Here is a 23,273-nt window from a genome sequence, read left to right as displayed (position 1 = left end):
GGTCTTAAAATTTTCCTTTGTCTTTTTTCATTCATATCAAATGTGTTTTCTGAAAACATGCAAACTCAGATAAATCTTCAACTTTAACCTTAATTGTATATAGGTATCTGGGGCTTTACAGTCAATGAATTTTTGCAATGGGGATAGAAATGGATGAGCATTTTAGCATATTTTAAATTTATTTTTCTAGTGTGAAATCTGTTTCTTTTTAAATTTTCATGCCATACATAGTGCATAGTTATTTATTACATTCTTCCGAATTTGTTTTTCTTCCATAGGTATTAACTCTCTCTTTAAGTTGTTTCTGCTGCATTCATTTCACTTTTATCATTGAAGTCGAGAAGAAACATGAACATTCAAAGAATAAAATGAGGGTTTGTAATACTGGGGAGCTGGCTTCAAGTGGAAACACAAAGAATCACGAACACATGCAAAAATGTCTACAATTAATTTTAAATCTTAGTATCTTTGGAGCATTATTATTATTAAAATGACTTATTTTTGTTTACCACCTCACATTATCTTGAAGTGAGTAACTTCTCTATATGCATTTGCTAAGTGAATGGAAATAGTCTCCATTTAAGTATACTGTTTTCTAAATGAAGTATAAGACTGTCTCCTAGAAAAAGTCTTTCAAGGTACCAAGGATTAAGACACTTTCAACTGGAAATGTATGAAATGGCTTATTTCAATATTTAAATCTTAAGTCAACTGCACTGCAAAATTAAGACCAATAGTTAGCCCTGGATATACCGTAATAATTCCTGGCAAAGTGTAATTCAGATCCAGTCAGCTCTATGTCACACGGCTCTTTCTATTCTTTCTTACTTCGTGTTGTCACTTTGTGTCTCTTGACTTTGCAAATAAGAAAACCATTACAAAACTGGGCCTGGAAGCATACACCAATATTTTACTTTATAAATTCAAATATTCCCAAGAACAGCAATCAAAAGCTGAACAGAAATATGGATATTATGCATGTATTCATAAGGAAGTTGCTAATAAAGCAGTTAGTTAAACTCACTAAATAGATGGATACATTACACTGCTCAACATGCTGGCCCAAAACCCAAACCGCAGGCGAGAAACACATGTTCCAAACAAGAAAAAAGTGTGTGATGTATAGCACATCGAAGAATACTTAATTGTGTGCATTTTTTTTGTTGTAATTTGAATAGATTCCAACTTTTCTGGAAGAAAGACTTTACTTACGTATTAGCAAATATATAACATATATAACAGAGAGACATAAGTAACAGAAATCAATATATTTTTCTTCTTAAAGGGAAATTTTCAAACTGATTTAACTGATGAATATACAAATGTTTCATTCAGTTGTATATTTGATTACACTTAATAAAAGCCCTTTTAAAATAAGTGAGTCATTGTTAGTCAAGATTTTAATATATAAATACCTTTTTATATACTTTTTTAAAAAAAAGGTTTGAAACTAGTTGGCAGATCATGGTTTGCTGGAAGGGACTGGCACCTCTGAGTCTTAAATAAATGACAAGTTATTCGGTTATTTTTGAGCCAAAGAACTACAGTCTAATTAGCCAGAACACTGAGGAAACAAACCTCAGAATAACTCTATTTTGAGTAATGGATTACTTATAATGCATTATAAATCTGTATTCTCATAGAATAATATAAACATGCACCACACACAATAAAGACATGCACTCTTTTAGGCAAAATAACTTCGCACATACAAAACAGGCAGAGTATAATCTTTCTTTTAAGATTTCCTTTCTCTTTATAGCTTTCTTCTATGAATGGAAAACAAAGAGCAATCCCACATTGAAAATCAATGCCTTCAAAACATCTACAGAAACTGTAACACAAAAAGCAAGAATTAATCATGCATAATAGTTAGGTACAGGGAGAAGAAAACCATCTCTGAACTTATACCATATTTCTAAAGTCTACTAGAGACATAACTAAACAGTTGCCTGGTATCTTCAAAAGCCAACTCTTGTTTGAAGGAACCAGAAGATGAAGGCTGTTAAGGGAGAGATAAAATACTATATTTTATGAAAAGTTCTGAAAAAGTAAGTCAATTTAAATTGTCAAATTCAGATTTAAAGAGCCTAAGTGGGATTTCCATTGAAATTTACCCAGAAGATGGGAGAAATATTTCATATATATGCATGGAATGAATACTGAGGTCATCAGAAGTGACATAAAAATAATGAACATGCCCTGAAACACTAAAAGGAAGGGGTGGGAGTGGGGGACACAGATCTCTCCCCAAGCTCGATCTTTCTCCCCAAGGTAGATCTTCTTTCTCAGTTTATATGTTTATTAAATACATGCAAACTGAACCCTCCACTTTAACATGGATGGTTTATAGCAGTATAAATACTGTGTTCACAGTGCGATTGAGGGGCCAAATCACTGAGTTTTTTAAACAATTGATAACTTCTACTATCATAAGGAGATATTCATTTGAATTCCATTTTAAGTGCTTTTAAATATTAGTGCAAAAACATGTTTAAACATCTGCTTGCTTAAAAAATGTATTTGTTCTAGACAACTACGTTCTATACTCCAATCTCCAATACATCTAGAGAGAAAATAGTACAATTCAAAGTTAAAATGATACTTTACAAACTATTTTTGTTTGTTTATCATATTCCTGGAATTGGTAATGCTAAAGATAAAGTAAATAAATGAAGTCATCATATTTTGTTTTCTATGTAAGAGACAGGACACTGTCAATCTCTATTTAGTTCCCAGGTGAAACAAATACCTCACGGCTAGATATGTAATAACTTATGTTGCCACTGGATGGCAATGACAGCTTTTGTCTCTAAAATGCTCACCGTGCCCTGGATGCAATTTAGTGCTACAACACTTGGCTTTAAGTTTCTTGGGACATCAAAGTATAAAATACACCGGAGTTCCTAGTCAATAGCTCTCACACATTTCTTTTGGGCGTCTTGCCTTTGGGTCTACCCTAACTGAAGGAAGCCAAAATTTCCTTACTTCAATTGCTTTTTAGGAACTCAATGATGTTTAATAGAATGCAAAGTTTGCAAGGAGAAAATAGATAAAGGAGGAAATAATAAAGAAGTAAGAAAGAAGCATGAAAATGGACTAGATTCCATTCTGCCATTGAAAGACGGTAAGCTTGTAGAAGACCACAATATCAAGATTAAATTTATTATTTAATTGCTCCCTGACCTAGAGCAAAAATATACCTCACTTTACTCTGTATTTTATGGTCTAAATTACTTCTCCTTCCTATGACCTACACATACACACACACACACACACACACACACACACACACACAAACATAAACACACTAATATGCGTACACACTTCAAATAATTGTTTGTAGTTGAATAATTAACTGATGATGGTTTAATTTTCTAGAGTGAATTGGTTTTAAATTGAGGAGAAAAATTACTTTAAAAATTTTAGGTATAGCTAGCATGAAATTTTTATGATGAATTTTTTGTGGAATCAAAATATGTAAATATTTGAATTTTAATCAATTCTGAGATTAATGATAATTATGAAGGTGTTAAATTAATCATAGTATGGAACCATGCATTCCTTTGCTTTTCAGAGAAGGAAGAATTTCAATGTGTTTACCTGAGTAAGGGGTCTTGGATTCCAAATAGCTTTGCTGGGTTAGTTAGAGGATAAAGACCTCAGATCATCATTTTGATGAGTAGGATAAAGTGATTATATTAGTAATGTTAAAATAGAAAGAGATGAAAAAGAAAATATATATATATATAATTATTTATATATATAAATAAATATATGTATTCATATATATATAATGAACCAATGTAGATAAATGTAGTTCTCCTTATTTCAGGGAATAAAGCTATTCTTTCTTATTCAGTCTCATTTTAATTTATTAAAAACTTTGACATATACTATGTTGTACATTTCTTAGTGAATAAAGCTTGATGATTAAACTTTACAATTAGTTGACATCTATGGGAAAAACACAGTTTATTCTAAAAGAGCTTTAATATATGCCTTTTTATTTGCTTCTTAAACTTTTAGTACTTATCTGATGGCATATGAGATGGTTAAGATGGGAATTCTGAAGCATATTGGAGAATGGTTTAAACTTTAGCAAGCATGGGAAAAATAAGCATCTTTCAAATACCAAATTGCAAATTAAGTTTAATTTTTATTTTCTTTAGCAACATAGAAATACTAGATGAGTAAGAAAATATATTTCATGGTGGGAGTATAGATATAAAAGAGAAATTTATCTCTATTGATACAAAGTACTTCTAATTTTGCATGATTGGTTTTTGTCACTAAATTAAGAGATATATTTTGTGTGTGTATATGTGTGTGTATAGTAAGGATATATTTATAGATATGAAAAAAAAAAAAACTAGGCAAGATCAAACCAGATTTTTGAATACTTACTTTTTGTTTTCTTCCCATACGCACTGTAGTCATATACAGGATAACTACATCAATTAAACCTAGTTCAGGGAAAACAATTCATAAGAACTATGAAAGGGCCAGTTTCTGTCTTTTCACAATACTGTTAGATTCTCACACGAAAGAATGACATAATTCAGTAGCACTTCAAAACAACGTGAACAAATTTACTTTGTGCTCTTATATAACTATATTACTTAAAATCCTAAATTTTAAAAACTTGTTTCACTTTCATCACATAGCCAGGTCTAAGTGAACAGAGTAAAATTACATGCTATGCATTGTAATTTTCCACTTATTTTAAAGCTGAAGTTGTACAGAATAAACTTTGTTTACATAAAGCAAGGTAAATTCACAATACTGTTTGTATATACATGTGTATACGTGTGTGTGTGTGTGTATATACATATGACCAAACAGATAATTCCAGCAAAAAATAATTCTCCTTTGGGATCAGCATCCTCTCTTTTGACTGTATAGATTGATTTATTGATCAAAAAACTTGAATACCATACAAGTGTTCCACTATTTTGTATTTTTCATTTTGAGGTTCTCAAGTTTCAACTTTAGTTTGTTAGGGGAAATTTAGCCAAAGAGTTTTGTATAAGCATTTTAAAAAATGGGCTGACATAAAATCTTAAGAAATGGAATGTGAAATCATGCCAAATTATATACTTTTATCTCTTTACCTTACTTGTGAGAAGTAACTTCCTAATTTTGTAGATAAAAATAATGTCTTCTGATTCCAATGAATGCAAATATCAGTATTTTAAAAACGTTATAGACAAGAATTCCTTCCTAATTTTCTCGTACCTGGTAAGATTCTAAAAGAGAAAGAAGGAGTGAACAGTTATTTGAATTTGCGTATATGCACACACATACTCACGTATAAGAAGGGTCTGTGACTTTAAAATCCACCTCATTTGGAGCCGAGATATGTGGTTTTATAACCTGATGTTGAAAACTGTTAGATTACTGGGTAGAAAATATCTAAATTTTGCATAGGGTGGTGTTTTCTTTCACCAGTTATATTTGGCAATTAATGGACAACAATAAATGTCAGTTACATTTCATTTAAGTCATTTAAGGAGTAGAATATCAAAAATTTATAAATGGTTGGGAAGTTTGCGGCTTTTTCACACACACCTCCACCTCCCTAAAAGGAGACAGTACAGAGAAAATTCCTTGGGCCCTCAAAGGTCTTTAAAAAAAAAATGCATGTTTTGCTTAGCCAAATCTTTTTTAGCCTGTGCTTGTTTTTCAGTGGCAATGGTCACCGGGAGGGTAAATTAATCGCACTAGACAACGTTTGATAAGAGTTCTTTTAGAACTGAGAAGAAAATATCTCCACATTCCTGGAGGCTATAGTTTTGGTTTTGCAGAATGCATATGTATTTCAATTTTTGATACATAAAAGTATGATACAAAAAATATTTGATACATAAAAGTATGATGGGAGTAAGTGATTAAAGCCAGGTGAAATAATTTTTAAGGTGCTTAATATGAGGAATATTTTTTGGCTGTCCATGTAGTGAGTATGTATTTTTCAGCCTTCCCAATCTTCATAGTCCCTTAGGCACAGGCAAAGGGAAATTCCTAATCCAAGGAAACACAGATTCCATCATTTGCACTCTGCTCTTACTTTGCCTTCTTAATACTTAGATCACTTGGTAAATATTTGTGCTTAGCTATTTCCTCATTCTCTGGGTTGAACCCGTCTTCCTGAAAGTCCACTTTCTCTGTAGGTCTCTTCATAACATAAATAAAAATGTTTTTAACTAAGGTCATTAAAAGGTTCACAGAAATCTTTTCATGATTTTAAGAATCGTCAACGGTTCACACATGAGCACCGAGACGAAGGAGCTGCCAAATGGAAAAGCCCAGATTCTTGACTGCATTTTCTTCTATCACTTGTAAGTTAATACTCACTGATAAATTGTTAAAATGCCAGGAAGCACATCAGACATCTGAGGAGATGGAATGAATTGCCAGAAGATTGGAAATGGAAGAATAGTTGCAAATATAGATGTGTGTGACTAGGGGAAAATATCATGGGGTACGCCTCATTTTCCCCCTCAATCTGGGTTCTTATGTATAAAACAAATAAAAGGAGACCAATGCACTGAGTAACAACAAAAACAAAAATTTCAGATATCCGTTAATTTACAGACCAATGTAGAGACACTTTCTAAGTAGAAATGACCCCACTTAAAGAATTTAGGTGAACAATTTTGGATTCTATATCTTAACCATATAAACAAGTCTTTTTCAAATAATGAGGGGTATTGATAAGGAATAGGAAGGAAGAAGAAAAGAAAGGTTCATGGGGTGAGAATGAAATCTAGTTTAATGTGTAGTTTATTGTGTTAAAAGTCCAGAGAAGTTGATTCTGATCCATTCAAGTGACATTTTCCTTGGATTGCTGTCTCTTATTATTAACCTTAAGACATAATATTTAAACCTCTTGTACAATTACTTCCTAAATTGATATCTGCAAGGTTTAAATACACTGTCATAGCTAGATGCTTTTAGTAGCTTATTATATGGAATGACATGCTCAAGTAATATCAATGTTTCTTCTGTACTGACATTACATATGGCAACCATCAATTCTTTAGAATTACCTTAATTATAAATGAATGCATCCCCATTTGTCATATCAAGTATCTTGATTAATGCATTACTTTTACTGTTAAAGTAGGTTGATACAGATTAGTTGTTTTAAAATTAAGTAGAGATTTGAATTATATCACATACTTTAGGTGACCAAGGATGATGGATTTTTAATATATATGCATAAAAATACATGCAAGAAAACCTTATTGAATGTTTCAAAAAGTAAATCTTGATAGCACAGGCAAATTTTTCCAATTATTTGGTAATTGGTAATTTTGAAACATTCAATAAGGTTTTCTTGCATGTATTTTTATGCATATATATTAAAAATCCATCATCCTTGGTCACCTAAAGTATGTGATATAATTCAAATCTCTACTTAATTTTAAAACAACTAATCTGTATCAACCTACTTTAACAGTAAAATAAGGCATCCACTCACCTTATTTTGGTTATGATTTCTTTTCCTTTGAGAAAGCATATTATTAAAGCACATTGTTTTGCAGTCTTGAAAATCTGCCTCATATTAATTATTTCTGTATTGCTTTTATCCCACATTTCCATACCCTACCACAAAACTCCCAGAGGAAAACTTTCTTGGAGTGCAAATTCTGCCTGTTTGCTTTCAGCCCTGAATCTTTTAGGTTCTAGAACAATGCCTTAGACACATACATTGATGCATCCAATGATTATTTACTGAGTACTTAATATGCACCAGGCCCCATTCTAAACCAAGGGGCTATATCCAAGAGCAATCAGACAAAACTTCCCTTACATTACATATGATAGCATGCTTAGAAAGCAGCACCAGTAGATTATAAGCACTCAGGTTTTCTAATCAGGCCTGAGTTCAAATCCTGCTTTAACCCTTCTGCATTGTGTCCTCATGCAACTTATTTCTTAGTTTTAATTAATTAATATATTATTTAATATTTGCTAAATTGAATCATTTTTTCTAAAATGCTATTGATCAACTGTTGTGATCACATGTTTATGCAGGCATGACACATGGCCATTGTGTACAACATTTATGGCATAAATATGACTCCCGGGGAGGAATCTAGACCTGGCTTCGTGAGATGGAGAACATCTTCTTGACCAAAAGGGGGATGTGAAAGGAAATGAAATAGGCTTCAGTGGCAGAGATTCCAAATGGAGCCAAGAGGTCACTCTGGTGGGCACTCTTACATGCAATATAGACAACCCTTTTTAGGTTCTAATGAATTGGAATAGCTAGCAGTAAATACCTGAAACTATCAAACTACAGTCCAGAATGCTTGAATCTTGAAGACAATTGTAAAAAAATGTAGCGTATGAGGGGTGACAATGTGATTGGGAAAGCCATGTGGACCACACTCCCCTTTGTCCAGTGTATGGATGGATGAGTAGAAAAATGGGGGCCAAAAAAAAAAAAAAAGGCACCCTGTGTTCTTTTTAACTTTAATTGTCCTTTTTCACTTTAATTTTTATTCTTACTGTTTTTGTGTGTGTGGTAATGAAAATGTTCAAAAATTGATTTTCATGATGAACACACCACTATTTAGTGGTACTGTGAACAACTGAATGTATGCTTTGTATGACTGCATGGTATGTATGGTGTGTGAATATATCTCAATAAAATTGAATTAGAAAAAAACATTCATGGCATAGCATTTGTCCTATTAAAGAAAACTATACCACCTATTGATTGATTGATTGATTTTGGTCAGAGAAATTTTTATATATTTCTTCCTGAAGAGCTTTTCAATGTTTAATTTTGCACTGTGTGAATTTTTGTTGTGTTTTTACTCAAAAGCTCTGTGACTGCTCCAGGAGCATATACATTGTCATTTATCGTTTCCTGTCTTCTAAAAATATATTTATTTTATAAATTTTACCCCTTATTTTATATTAAATTTTGCTTTAATTTAAAGTATAAGAGAAAGATCCAATTTAAGAAGGTTTTTCCAGAACCCATTTTTCCAATTATTTGGTAAATATTAAATCTGTACAAATAAATTTCATAATATATTCACGAGCACATAGTAAGTTGAATCTCTACTAAAGATAAGAATTAAATTGTCACATGTACTACTTATGGTATTACTTATGTTATTAGCATATGTACAAATTTAATTCATTATTTCTTTCAACATGAGTATCACTGGTTTTTTGTGTGTTTTTGTTTGGTACTCCAAAGCATTTTTATGACTGTACTTGTTAAGGTAGCTATTCCTATCATGTTAAGAAACTATATTTTTAACTGATAAAGATATATACTATATATTTCAGACTTAACATCCCATTCTTTAATTTTTCATTTTATTCATCTCTTAGTCTATTGATGTGCATCTTTAAATACATTTTTCAAGGAGTGTCTGACTTTTGTCCAAATAGTTGCATTTTTTTCCCTTAAACTTGACATTCAAGAAATCTGCCAAGTATTGTTCTAAATCACATCATTTTTTCTTTTTAATTTTTTGTGGGATTCAGTGAATCCTTTTGACTTATTCACTCAAGTAATGATCTTTCTTGTTTTATTTTGGTTTTTGTTTGTTTGTTGTTTTGCTAAACTCATCAAAAGTGTTCTCTTTTAAGAAATGATTGTCTCACTTCACTTGTTCTGATTCATTCCTAATGGATGCCAGTATTTTATATTTTTATCTTGTTTCCTTCTGCTATCTGCTGTCTTGTTATCTTTTTTCCTTTTTCTCTTTCTTTTTAGTGAGCTGTCATCTTTATTAGTGATTCCATTTTATACATTTTCAATTATGTTCTTTACTCCAGCTGAAGCTGACTTTAATTGTCCATTGTTTTATCTTACATCCATATTAGTTTTATATCCTTACCAGCAACAATTATAATTCAACATTCTTGTTTTTCTCTTATTTTTCCCATTTTATATTTACTTTGCATATGTAACATATTTTTTCTTAAGTGAAAAACCATGTTCATTGACTCAAGGTTGAAATATTTTTCTTTATCTCTTGATCATTTGAGCTGGACTCCCCACTGCTTTGTATCTTCGCTAGCCAAATTTCAAGATCGAGTGAACATTTACATAGCTTGAGCCTAGAAAGTTAGCCAAAAGATGGTCTTGCTTCTCTTGTCCTACCTTCTGAATAGTAGGAGATGAATTGGTTCCTAGATAATTTAAAACACTCTTTAAATCCTCATAATGGGTTATTTTCAGGACTTTCTAGTAGCCTACTAACACCTTCCTGTATGTCTGTGGAAGCAATGTTCCATCAGCTCAACAGATTTCAGTCCTGCACAAGGGGAAATTGTAGACTTCCATAGAGTGGAGGTGGAGAGGCAGATTTGACAAGGTGGAGAGGGGCCAGTGCACGTAGACTCTGAAAGGAGAAGGAAGAACCAAGAGGGACTGCATGCTTTCTCATTGGTGCCTTGTTGGAGTCTGTGTTGGATGTTATTTTAGTGGATGAAATCTTTTTTACCCCATTTACTTTCTGGATTACAACATTCTCATTTCAGACATTCAGACATGGTTTACCCTCCATCATTTATCAAACTGGCTTATATAATCTTTTAACCCTGGGATTGAAAACCTTCTTATCAGTATTCTCAGTTTCCTCTAATATTGTAATTTCTTTCTCTATGTTTTCATGGATATTTCAATGGCTAGTTACCTGCCATCACAATGAGAAAGTTATATCATGACTTTCTAACATGCATTTCAAAGTTCCAGCCTTTAACAATAGGTAGTAATAATCTTTGCTGCCTGTTGATACATTCCTTTTAATGATTAAGATTCATCATGATATTAAAAGCTCTCAAATAAGGAAGAAATTGAATGCAAGCTCCTTTCAGAAAATTTCACATGAATTGAATAGCAGATGGTATGCCTTTAAGGAAAACTCCAAGAACTTAATTTTTCTTGAACTTTGGGAAAGTGTAACTTGAAAGTAAAGTAGACTTTTGTTTTAAAATTCATATTTTTATGATTATGGGGAAAATTTTGTGCAACTCTATAGAAAAATATGAAATTCCAATTTAGAATTCCATCATGAAACTACACCATTCTAATTTCTCCATGCCACGGTTTGTTAATATTCCACAAAGTCCCAAGATGCAACTCTAAGACTGCATTCAAATCTGTGAACATGAGGCAATCATGCTCAGCAGAGTATAACAATAATTATAATAGAGATTAAATAAAAATAATTAGAAAAAGTTCATCTAGTTTTGATGTATTAATTATTCTGACCCTGTTCTATTCAGAGTCTAATTATCTGGTTCAGTGAAAATGCCAAGATTTCTACGACTCATAAAAATTACATTCAAGTAATTATGTCAGCAAACTAAACAGTATTCATTTACCATGCCTTTTTATGCACACATTTGAATATGCTTTTTTAACTGTTTTTGCTCTTTGTTCCTATTCATGGAAAATAATACCTGGAGAGAAATTTGAAAGTCAGTTGCACTCAGAGTGTAATGGGCAATTCTTGCTGATATTCTTCTTTTGTAAGACTGCTGTAAGTCTCATATAACCTTTGTTTAAAAAACATGAATTAAAGTTCACTCTTCAGTTGTTTCAAAGAAATCTTTCAAACCTGTAGCTGTAGTTAAAAAAGAAATGCTTGAAGCAGTCGTACAAAGCAGATCTTAGAAAGTTTCCCCCACTTTGGTTAAGGTAGAAGCTGACTCAGTGGGTCTCTGCAGAGTCACTTCTGTCACCTATAGTTCCCTTAGATGTATATTATGGAGTCCTATATAAAGTCTTGATTTTTGAGAAAAATGCATACGTAATATTTTAAACTTTCCAGTATAGTAATAATGTAGCTGAAGATTGCAAATCACTGAGATTTTTTTTAACCCTTAAGAATTTTTCCATCACTATGGCTCAGTTAGGAATGTCTTCATGCTAACAGTTAAGTAACTTCATGTAACAAACACTCTATGAAGAATCCAGTATCTATTACACTCATTAAAGTCTCTTTTACTATTATTAGAAAATACTTAATGGAAATTTTTAGCCAAAGTTTGTTGCCAAAAGTATTCAGATCATTGGTTATTTTCTCTTTTCATCATGTGGATAGACAGACACAAACTTAGTTGAAAACATAAGCTTTAAGTATACTTATGTTGGGAAGAATATATTAACAGTTCATTTTTCAAACTCTCTTCTGGGTTTTCTAATAATAAGAACATATCTCTATACACTAAAATTTATATAGTTGTACCCTATTTATGAGAAATAAAAGAGAAAAATGATTTCCTTGAAACCTTGATTATCTTTCAGGTATTAAAAACAAGTCCAAACTTCATCCAAGTAGGTGGCGGTGGGGAGGAAGTAGAGAAAAATCAAGAAGCGATATTAAAATGCAAGGAGCTGAAAAGGGATAAAGATGAGAAAAACAAATCTGAAAAATTGAGATTAGGTTCCATGCCTGCCATGTCTCTGTTCTCATATAACACAGATATCATTGAAATAAAATTGAAGTGAGGCTGGTGATGAGAGTGAGAGAGGAGAGGAGTATTTCCAGGGATGTAATCACTCTGTGTCTTATTTCTCCAAGATATAGTCCTACCAGGTCTTCCACAATCAAATATTCTTCATCTCTACTTTTGAGAATACTACTTGAGGTGTCGGTCAAACATAATGAATATCCTGAGAAACCATAAAACTTTGCAGAGAAAATGTACTTTTTAAAATTTGTCAGTTGTATTCAATACCTGAACGAGCCCTGAAGTATCAGACATTGAACTAAAGCTCTAACATGATATAAGTAGTAGCCTGTGTCCAGGTCATATGTAAATGGAACTTTAACTTACTTCATGCATTCTTTTTTTTTTTTATTTAAATTCAGTTTTATTGAAATATATTCACATACCATACAATCATCCATGGTATACAATCAACTGTTCACAGTGCGATCATATAGTTATGCATTCATCACCACAATCTATTTCTGAACATTTTCCTTACATCAGAAAGAATCAGAATAAGAATAAAAAAAATAAAAAGAAAAAAGAACATTCAAACCATCCCCCCCAATCCATCCTATTTTTCATTTAGGTTTTGTCCCCATTTATCTACGCATCCATCCATACACTGGATAAAGGGATTGTGATCCACAGGGTTTTCACAATCACACTGTCACCCTTGTAAGCTACATTATTATACAATCATCTTCAAGAGTCAAGGCTACTGGGTTGGAGTTTGGTAGTTTCAGGTATTTACTTCTAGGTATTCCACTTCACACATTCTTGCAATCATATATACAGAAGGAGAACACAAAGTATGTAACCCCACAAATAGAAAATAATTGTAAAGTTAGGAGTAATGAATGACTATGTGTTCTGCCATATAGAGTGTCTCATTTTGGTATGTGTTAAGCAGTCACCTTGAGCATACTCCTCCTAATCCCTATTGCTGAGACAGAGAAAATAAGTCAATATGCTTACATTTCACCATCTATCTTAGTTTGCCAAAGCTGCTATGGCAAGGATTTATTGGCTCATAGTTTGAAGGCTAGAAGTCCAACATCAATCCTGGATCATGCTTTCTTTGAAGTCTGTGGCATGCTGATGTTGGCTGGCCACAACCCTTAATTCCATCTCTGCTTCTATCACATGGCCGTTTGTCTCTCTGTCTCCTCCTGTGGCTTCTACTTCCTTGTCCAAAGTTCCTTTGCCTATGATACCTCCAGCCACATTGGATTAAGGCCCACTCTGATTTATTAGGATCTTTGAAGATCTCATTTACAAAAGAGGTCATACCCATAGGACCAGGGGTTAGGACTGGAACGATTCAATCCCCAATACCATCTGTGCCGGTTTGAATGTATTATGTCCCCCAAAATGCCATTGTCTTTGATGTAATCTTGTATGGGCAGACCTATCAGTGTTATTAGACTGTAATTCTTTGAGTGTTTCCATGGAGATGCACCCCACGCAACTGTGGGTGATGACTCTCATTGGATAATTTCTGTAGAGGTGTGGCCCCGCCCATTCAGCATGGGCCTTGATTAGTTTACTAGAGCACTATATAAGCTCAGACAGAAGGAGCGAGCTTGCTACAGCCAAGAGAGACACTTTGAAGAATGCACAGAAGCTGAGAGAGTAGCTGCAGATGAGAGACAGTTTGAAAACAGCCGTTGAAAGCAGACTCTTGCTCCAGAGAAGCTAAGAGAGGACAAACACCCCAAGAGCAACTAAGAATGACATTTTTGAGGAACTGCAGCCTAGAAGGAACATCCTGGGAGAAAGCCATTTTGAAACCAGAACTTTGGAGCAGATGCCAGCCCCGTGCATTCCCAGCTAACAGAGGTTTTCTGGATGCCATTGGCCATCCTCCAGTGAAGGTACCTGATTGTTGATGTGTTACCTTGGAGACTTTATGGCCTTAAGACTGTAACTGTGTAGCCAAATAAACCCCCTTTATACAAGCCAGTCTATTTCTGGTGTTTTGCATTCCAGCAGCATTAGCAAATTTTGTAGGCAAAATTATGGGCAGGATGTGAAATTACCACTGCTACCACAAGCATCAATTGCATCATGTATTAATTCCATTTATGCTACCTAATTTGACTGTTGTATATCATTGTCCAATAGCTGGAGCAAAGGTCCCAGAAGCACTATGTAAGTTCTCCACAGATTTCCTTGGTGCAATGTGGAAGACTTGGGTGGAGAATTTTCTTATTAGCACATCAGTAAAATGGGGGGCTTCATTCTTGAGAGAAGGAGGGCAAGGATCATTGGCTCAAACTTTAATTGCATTTTTCAGCAAAAATATTATACCTCCCTGTTCCTTCAGTGCAATGTCCTTGTGGATCTCTCCCCTTTCTTCCTGATGCTCTTCCAAATTACTTTCTCATTGTCTAGTTGTCTTAAAATTCTGGTCATTTTTTCCCACTAGTTGGTGACTTTTCATTATTGTTCATCTGTTCATTCATTCTTCAAATATTTATAGAGCATTAGCCGTGGGTCAGACACTGTCATAAGTGCTAGGGATATAAAACTGAATAAGAACTTGTCCTTTCCCAAGTGATTTCCTCTTCTGTAGTAGGTAAACACTCACACACACCAATGTAATTGATTTAAGAATTTTGCAGTGACAAAACTCAAGTGCACAGATATAAGGCAACTTTTCTTTCTCCATAATGATAATAACTTGGTTCCCTGATTTCTGTCTGATAATTGCAATAATTAATGTGGGCAGTTGGAGGCAATGTCGGGTAACTTTATGCTTTGTTTCTTCACTGCCCTCCTATAATCCAAAAATGTAAGATACTACATTTCTTTATTGAGAAATATCCCACTGACTTGTAGAATATTCATGTGCTCATATAAAGTGAACTGTATTTACTATTAGAACTTTAACAAAATCTCTTTTAAAGGTTTCTGGAAAGTCATTTGCTTTGCATTTTCATTTTTTCCTCAAGAGAGATATTTCATCATTACAATAGCAAAAGGTACACATATGAAATATATTTATCTTTGGTTTTCAAAGTTGAGATGGTCAATGCTTCCAGAGAGTTTAGTGTAGAAACAAAATGTTATAATATTCTCCTCATTAAAAAATTGAGTCACTGACTGTTCCTGTTTGCTAATGCTGTCATTATGCAAAATACCAGAAATGGATTGGCTTTTATAAAGGGGGTTTATTTGGTTACAAACCTACAGTCTAAAGGCCATGAAAATGTTCAAATTAAGGCATCAACACAAGTATACCTTCACCAAAGGAAGGCCAACAGTGTCCAGAAAAACTTTGTTAGCTGGGAAGCCACATAGCTGGTGCCTATTGATTCCAGGTTGTGTTCCAGCTCCTCTCTCAGCTCCTGTGCATTCTTCAAAATGTTGCTCTTGGGGCATTTTGTCTTCTCTTAGCTTCTCCAGAGCAAATTCTGGGCTAGCATAAGTCTGCTTTCAATGACCATCTCCAAAATCTCTCTCTCAGTTGCTCTCCAAAATGTCCCTTCAACTGCTCTGAGGTCCTTCTGTTTGTGAGCTATTTTACAGGACTCCAGTGACTAAACCAAGACCCACCCTGAATGGGTGGGGTCCACATCTCCATGGAAATAATCCAGTCAAATGTTTCACTCACCGTTGATTAAGTCACATCTCCATGAAAACATTCAACCAAAGGATTGCAACCCAATCAACACTAATACATCTGCCCCCACAAGACTGCATTAAAGAACATGAAGTTTGAGGGGACATAATACATCCAAACTGGCCCATTGACTAAAGACAAAAAATGAGGGGGCAAACCATGCAGATAGCTGAGGGAAAAGTTCCACAGGCAGAGAGAAAAACATGTACAGAGGCCATTATGCGGAAGTGTATGGTTTATATGAGGAACCAGGATAATCCAAGAGTAACTAGTAGACAAGTTCAGGGAGGTAAGGGATGATGAAAAGTACTCATTGGGAAAGGTTTTGTAAGCAACTGTACTAATTATGGCTTTCACTCTTCATGAGATGGGAAGTCATTGAAGGGCATTAAGTAAAGCAGTGGCATCATATAAATTAATTTTAACAGGATCACTCTGGCTATAGTTTTGGGACAGACATAGTCACCAAGAGCAGAAGAAAGGATCCTAGTGGTGAAGCTATTGTAATATGGTGGCTGCAATATTGTAATATCAGTGAACACAGTAAAAAGTGGTCAGGATTCTAATATAAAAATTTTGTTGATAGAATAGGTGTGGGGATGTAAGTGAAAGGGAAGAGTCAAGAATTACTCAAGCTATGAATGTTATGAAACAAGAATGGAGCTGACATATCCTGAAATGCATCCTGAATTCTGGGCATTTCAAAGAATTACAGTGCCCCAACTGGAACTAGATACTGACTTATAGCTGATTAAGTGTTTGTGGTGAGTGAGATTTCTGAACTTGAAGGAATAGAGACACAAATAAAAAACTCAGATCAGAGAAAGTCAAAAGTTTCATATGGATGTCCTGTATTTGACAATGTGAGACTAATCCTAAACCTGAATAACTATTAGAAAAACAGGAGGAAAAATAGAGAGGTAGATACAGATACAGATATAGATACAGAGATAGATAATTTGTTTGAAGTCATTAGAGAGTTGTCAAAGAAATAGGAAAAGGATAAGAGAGAATGTGAAAGGGTACAAAAGTCTATCACACATACAACTGGAATCATAGCGGAGAGAAGAGAGAAAACAGTATGTAATAAAATTCGAAGAGGTAACTGCTATGAGTTTTCCCAAACCAGAAAAGACCTCAAGAAATAATCTTGAATGTCTGGATTCATTAAGCAAGAAATGAAAATTACATTTAGGTACATCATAGTAAAAATTAGCACTAATAAAAAATATAAAAGCAGTCAAATTTTTCTTTTTACTTCAAATGAGCAACTATAAAATATATGGCAGACTTTTCAACCAAATTAGTAGAAGGCAAAAAACAGTGGAAGCATGTCTACAAAATGCAAGAAAAATATAACTACCAATCAAGAATTCTAATTCTAGCAAACTGTGTTTTTCTAAAATGAAAATATATACTTAGGAAACTGTTGACATATTTGGTTTAAATCTACCAATTTTCTGTTGTTTTTTTTTTATATTTCTCACTTTTTTCTTCCTATATTCCTCCGTTCTTACTTTCTTATGGGTTAATTGAAAATGTTTTTTCCCCCACTTTAAATAGTGTAGTGGCTTTTTAACAATACTGCTTTGCACTGTATTTTTAAAATTTTTTCTTTTTTCTTTTTGCACTATATTATAATAGTTCTCTCAAGTATTACAATCCTTACAATTCCCTCCCCTTAATTTAACACAGTCTACTTAAATTATAAATTTTATCACTTAGCATAAAATATAAGAGTCCTGCACCTATGTAGTATTATTTACTTCACACTTTGTGCTATTGCCATCATATATATTATATTTAAATATTTTATAAACCTTACAATAGAGAGTTATTGTTTTTGCACAAAGTAACCATATGCTTTTTTTAAACAACTAAGAGAAGAGAAGATATATGCTCTTTTATATTGACCCACATACTTTCCTCTTCTGGGGCACTTCATTGTTTTCTGTATGTCTGATTTTCTATCATGTGTCATGACCTTTCAGCCTGGAGGACTCCATTTACAGTTTCTTGTACTGTGAGCCTCCTGGTAGTAAATTCTTTAAACTTTCATTCTTCTTCTTATTTTTTTTTTACAGCAGAAATTGTCCCTACTTTTAATCAGCAGATATGTTATGGGATCTGCCTGATCCCATTGTGACCTCTCGAAATCAGATTTAGATAAGATCCTTTAGTGAGGTAACATAGCTTTGTCCCATGCCTGTTCTCTAAAGGAACAACATCAATCACCAACTTAATGCAGATCACGATGCAAGGATTTGCTGCTATATCGTGAGACCAGAAAGTAGGGGCAAAATAACCCCAATTTTTGCTCTCCATCCAATACAAGCAGGCTCTTGGGAAAACAAAGAGACTTTGAGTTAAAGGACTGCCCTCTTAATGTGCTGTTGGACAGCAGGGGGAGATGGTAAACAAATGAAGCACTTAAGCTCTGGCTGAGTGCCTGGGAAGGTGGGTTTTGTTCTGTTTTGTTTACGTTCTTAGGGTGGGGCGGGAAGTTGCTTTAAACAGGCCAAGGATTTCTTCAAGTCGTGCTTTTTAGAACATGGACCTCCAAGAACAAGATCTGGTGGAGAAGAGATGTCCAAATCCAGTGGAGAACATCCTGCCCTTTTCTCCCCCTCTCCCACCTCCCTGTATTCTCTCCCATTACAGATCTTCTGCTCCTGCAGGTAGAGAGCCTCATGCTGTGGACAATCTAGGAATCAGGCATGACTTGGTGGCTGTTCTTGGTCTTGGCAAAGTTTGCAGCCCCTGTCTGCTCTGTACTCAGCACAATCTGAGGCCTCCTTGGTGTGTTTCTGGGACAATTCAGTTAAAAAGAACTCCAGGTCTCTTCTTTTGCAGACCCTCTTAACGGATCCAGTGCTGATTTAGTTCTGTTACTTCCCTAGTGCTTGTTTGAAGCTGAGGTGAGAATGTTATCCAATTGATGACTTTTCCCCAAAGAAGGTAGCTTCTTTTTTATTTTTTAATTAATTAATTAATCAATTAATTATATTTTATTTTGAAATAAATTCAAATGTACAGGAACAGTTGCTAAAATAATACATACCCCATACACAGAACTCCAGCATACCCCAACCCCCTCCACTGATATCCCGATCTACCAACTTTAATATTTTGTCACTTTACCATTTCTTTCTTTACCTCCCTCCTCCCTATCTATCATACATCATCTATTGCTCTGTCTTCTGAACATATGAGAGCAAGTGGCACACATCTTTGAACAAATAATATAATTCACATATACATTTCTTATGAACAAGAATATTCATTTATGTAATCACATTAAGTGTAGTTAAGAAGTTCAAGAAATTTAACATTGATATAAAGCTTACATTCTACATTTCATTTTTTCCTTTTGTCCCAATTGTGTCCTTTTGAGCCTTTTCTCCTCTATTCTTAGATCTCGTCCAGGATCATCTATGGCATTTAACTGTCATTATCTATTTAGACTTTTTTTTTCCAATTGTGTTAACATATCTACAGCATAAATCTTCCCATTCCAACCCTGCCCAAGCAATCTATTAGTGGGATTAATCACATTCATGATGTTGCAATGTCATCACCTTCCCACCATCCATTACTAGAAGTTTCCCTTCACCCCAAACAGAAACCGTACACTCATATCTTATTAACTCCCCATTGCCCCTTCCCCCACTTCTTGTAACTTATACTCTTCATCTCTATGATCATAGTCTCTGATACTTCCTTTGTGTTTACCGTGGGGCTTAAATTTAACATCTTAAGTCTATAACAATCTTGTTTTTCTTTGATACCAACTTAACTTCTATAGGACACATAAACTATGTCCCTACACTCCTCCATTCCCCCAACTTTATGTAGTTCTTGTCAAAAATTACATATTTTACATTGAGTCCAAAACCACTGATTTATCATTACACTTTATGCATTTTAGATCCTGTAGGAAGTAAATAGTGGAGTTACAAATCAAAAATACAGTAGTATTGGTATTTATATTTACCATGTGATCTTTACTGGAAATCTTTATTTCTTCACGTGGTTTCAGTCAATTGTTTAGTGTCCCTTCCCTTCAGCCTGCACAATTCCCTTTAGCATTTCTTATAGGACTGATCTACTGGTGATGAATTCCCTCAGCTTTTGATTATCCAGGAATGTTCTCATCTCCCCCTCATTTTTAACCTCCAGGTGTTTGTGACTTTTCTGTCTCTGATGGCTATTGACTTCTATTTGTATTCCATTGTGGTCAGAGAATGTGCTTTGAATAATTTCAATTTTTTAAAATTTACTGAGGCTTGTTTTATGTCCCAGCCTATGGTCTATTCTGGAGAAAGTTCTGTGATCACTAGAGAAGAATGTGTATCCTGGTGATTTAGGATGTAATGTTCTATATATGTCTGTTAAATTTCTCTATATCTCTCTCTTCTTTCTTTGTTTCTCTGTTGGTAGGGCTCCCTTTAGTATCTCAAGTAGGGCAGGACTTTTATTAGCAAAATCTCTCAGCATTTGTTTGTGAAAAATTTAAGCTCTTCCTCAAATTTGAAGGAGAGCTTTGCTGGATAAAGTATTCTTGGTTGGAAATTTTTTTCTCAAAATTTTAAATATTTCATGCCACTGCCTTCTTGCCTCCATGGTGGCCACTGAGTAGTCACTACTTAGTCTTACGTTGTTTCCTTTGTATGTGGTGAATTGCTTTTCTCTTGCTGCTTTCAGAACTTGCTCCTCTTCAGTGTTTGACAGTCTGATCAGAATATGTCTTGAAGTGGGTTTATTTGGATTTATTCTATTTGGAGTTCACTGGGCATTTATGCTTTGTGTATTTATATTGTGTAGAAGGTTTGGGAAGTTTTCCCCAACAAGTTCTTTGAATACCCTTTCTAGACCTTTACCCTTCTCTTCCCCTTCTGGAACACCAATGAGTCTTATATTTGGACACTTTATTTTGTCTATCATATCCCTGAGATCCATTTTGATTTTTTCAATTTTTTTCCCCACTCTTGCTTTTGTTCTTTCGTTTTCCATTCTGTGGTTCTTGAGGTCACTGAGTCATTGTTCAGCTTCCTCTAGTCTTGTACTATGAGTATCTAGAATCTTTTTAACTTGGTCAACAGTTTCTTTTATTTCCATAAGATCATCTATTTTTTTTATTTACTCTTGCAATTTCTTCTTTATGCTCTTCTAGGGTCTTCTTCATGTCTTTTATATCCTGTGCCATGCTCTTCTTCATGTCCTTTATATCCTGTGCCATACTCTCATTGTTTGTCTTTAGTTCTTTGATTAATTGCTCAAAGTACTGTGTCTCCTCTGATCTTTTGATTTGGGTGTTTGGGTTTGGGTTATCCATATTGTCTGGTTTTTTCATATGCTTTAAAATTTTATGTTGTTTTTGGCTCTTGGCATTTGCTTTACTTGATAGTGTTCTTTTAGGGTATGAAGAATTATTCAAACCCCAATCTCTAATTTGTCAAATCTACAGCTTGGTGGTGTACACTTTCTCTAACTAACCAGCAGATGGTGTCACAAGTCACCTATTCCCCTCAGGTCAATTCTCCCCAACTTTGTCCTTGTGGTGTGTGGGGGTCTGGTTCTTGTGGGGTCCAATTGGTGCACCAAGTTTGGGTGTGTTGTTGGTGCTGTCTGCCCTGAATGTGGGGTATGTGTCTGAGTGATTAGGGAGGCAGGGCGGCTTTAATAATCAAACCTCCTAGGTGTTCCTGGGGATTTAAGGCTGTTGCCAGAGTCTAAACCTTCATTTCAGTCTCGCCACAGATTGTCTCTGCCACTGACCCACAAGTCTTTGCTATTGGCATAGGGTCCCTGGGATTTCTGAGTGGGTCCCACTTCACAGCCGTGCCCTACCAGGGCCTCTGCTGGGGGAAGGCTGTGCTATGTCACAAGGGCACACCATCTCTCAAGGGAAGCCCTGGGTGGCCGGGCTGTGCAAAGGAGTTCTCAGCCTGCTGTAAAGATGGCTGAAGGAGGTGTGCTAATTTCCCCCGTTTTGCACAGCTCCACCTTCCCAGTTCCAGGACAACCAGCTGTGGGCACGTGAAAGGTCACTGTCCACACCCAATATTGTGGCATGTGTGTGGTGTTGTGGGAAACACTTCCCATCACACTGGGTCCCTTGGTGCGGCTCTGGTCCATGGCTCCAGTGCCAGGCAGGAGCATTCCCAGCCCACCAGGAAGACGGCTGCAAAGAACGTGGTTTTTTTCTCTTTTTGCCTAACCTCTGCCCTCTCTGCTTGGAGACAATTAGCAGCGGGTCCACGAAAGGCTATCTTCTATGCCAGATATTGAGGCATTTGCACAGCCCATTCCCGCTGCACTTCGCTGTGTGGTTCTTGCTGCCATATCTGCAGCCGCTTTTGGGTTTTTTAAAAAGAGAACTAGCCTGCCTCCAAACACCAACCCATGGTTTCCCCACACTGCAGCATAGCTGCCAGACATTCAGCTAGTTCACTCACTTGTTTCAGAATGCAGACTCCCAGTTTCACCAAGTGCACGGTCCCTGTGGATTTAGCAGACATTGTCCAGCTGTTGCATCACTGGAACTGGTGTTCTGGGTCACTTTCTGGCTTTTATCTAGTATTTCTCAAGGAGGTGTTTCTTTGCCCTGTCTCTCCTAGCCACCATCTTAGGTTCTCCACTCATTCTTATCTTTTAAAAAATGATTTGTCTTGCTAGCTTTCAGATATTATCTTTATCTTTGTTTTTTAGCAGTTGTATTAGAATATGTAGAGGTGCAGTTGTGTTTGTATTTATCTTGCTTTGGGTTTGCTGAGAATCCTGGAACTTTATATTTATGACCGAGAATTTTAATTTAACTTTATTTTTATTGAGGTGAAGTTCACATAACATAAAATTAATGATTTTAAAGTGAACAATTAAGTGGCATTTAGCATGTTCACAATACTGTGCAACCACAACCTCCGTCTAGTTACAAAACATTTCCATCACTCCAAAATAAAATCCTATACCCATTAAACAGTTGTGCCCCATTCTTCCCTCCCTGCATCCCTTAGCAACCACCCATCTTCTTTCTTTCTCTATGGATTTATCTATTCTGGAAATTTCATATAAATGAAATTGTACAAGATGTGACCTTTTGTGTCTGGCTTCTTTCACTTAGCATGTTTTTGAGGTTCATCCATGTTATAGCATTTATCAGTATTCATTC

General features: G+C 34.9%; 1 long non-coding RNA gene across 1 annotated transcript in view; it reads left to right on the top strand.

Annotated features, from left to right (window-relative positions):
• Positions 1-2,953: 2,953 nt before the first annotated feature.
• Positions 2,954-23,273, top strand: part of LOC119542170 — a 96,331-nt gene continuing 76,011 nt past the window's right edge. The window contains exons 1-2 of the long non-coding RNA XR_005218427.1: positions 2,954-3,127; positions 6,249-6,338. This is a non-coding gene — a long non-coding RNA (uncharacterized LOC119542170). The remainder of the gene's footprint in view (positions 3,128-6,248; positions 6,339-23,273) is intronic.

This window comes from Choloepus didactylus, chromosome 8 (genome assembly GCF_015220235.1).
Source record: "Choloepus didactylus isolate mChoDid1 chromosome 8, mChoDid1.pri, whole genome shotgun sequence".
Taxonomy (NCBI): domain Eukaryota; kingdom Metazoa; phylum Chordata; class Mammalia; order Pilosa; family Megalonychidae; genus Choloepus; species Choloepus didactylus.
This window is presented reverse-complemented; position numbering and strand designations above follow the sequence as displayed.